At 29.6% G+C, this 1,139-nt stretch overlaps 1 non-coding gene across 1 annotated transcript; it reads left to right on the top strand.

Annotated features, from left to right (window-relative positions):
* Positions 1-559: 559 nt before the first annotated feature.
* On the top strand, positions 560-665 carry LOC114673668 (U6 spliceosomal RNA). Its single transcript, XR_003724431.1, has one exon. It is a non-coding gene; the product is annotated as a U6 spliceosomal RNA (small nuclear RNA).
* Positions 666-1,139: the final 474 nt, after the last annotated feature.

Genomic DNA, 1,139 nt, shown 5'->3' with positions numbered 1-1,139 from the left:
TTGGTGGTCTTGCATTGTTCACTATTTTGTTACTATATCTCATATTTCTTTATTTCCAAAATATTTAGAATATAGCTTTAAGCAAATAAGGGAATTGAATCAAATTAATTAATTAATTAAATCTTTTTTCTCAAAATGAGGCAGATGCTGGCACTGTTTTCCATTACTAAAGGTTCTTAAACGGCTTTAAAATGTACCTGTCGTCTGACTCGTCTGACACTTGTGGAGGCTGCAAGTCATAGCTGAGCTCATACTGTACTGGAAAAATGAATAATGGAATTTTCTTTTATTCCGTGAAAGGTTTAAGAAATGTGCTATAACTTTTTTATACATAAATAAAAGACATCTCAAATAGTAAGGGAAGAAAGATCAAGTAGGTATGTTACTCATTCAAGTTCCCAAATAGGAAAATTTGTCTTGTTTTACTTAATGTATGTGATATTCTCAACAGGGCTAAGTTCCTGAAGACATTAAACAAAAGTTTTGATCTCCCAGTCTTAGCAAGTCTGAATTCAGTCAATTCCACACATGAGTCAAATACACTTTTACAAGACTTATGGTGCTCTCTTTGGCAGCACATATACTAAAAAATTGGAATGATACAGAGATTAATGTGACCTCTGCACAACGATGCCATGTAAATTTATGAAATAGTCCATATTTATTTGAAGAGAAAAAGCCTGCTTTCTGACTGATTGCCTTGAAGGGGAAAAAAAAAAAAAGAACCTATTTTTGTGGATCATTTACCAATCACGCCACATAAGAATTTATTTTAGTATATTTTATTTTTTATAAAATTGCTAATGCCAAAGCTTTGTATTAAAATAAATAGTAAAATAAAAATAAATAAATAATAGCAAGAGTTTTATGAACTGAAACTAAACTCAAAACCATCTAATATGTTCTTGTTAGGTTTAGGCATATTATTACTAAGACTAATTTAATTATCAAAAAAATAGCAGGAAAAATGTCCATTTATATTTTCACACAGGAACACATTACAATGAGTTGTTCTGGTTGAAAAGTAAGCATTTTTTACCATGAAAAAATATTACTATATTTTTAGTGTATCGGAGGTTCAGCTGAACTTTCTCTCTCATGTAATTAGTTAATTAGTAATCAAAGCTATTTCAAATTTT

Source organism: Macaca mulatta, chromosome 17, assembly GCF_049350105.2.
Source record: "Macaca mulatta isolate MMU2019108-1 chromosome 17, T2T-MMU8v2.0, whole genome shotgun sequence".
Lineage (NCBI taxonomy): Eukaryota > Metazoa > Chordata > Mammalia > Primates > Cercopithecidae > Macaca > Macaca mulatta.
This window is presented reverse-complemented; position numbering and strand designations above follow the sequence as displayed.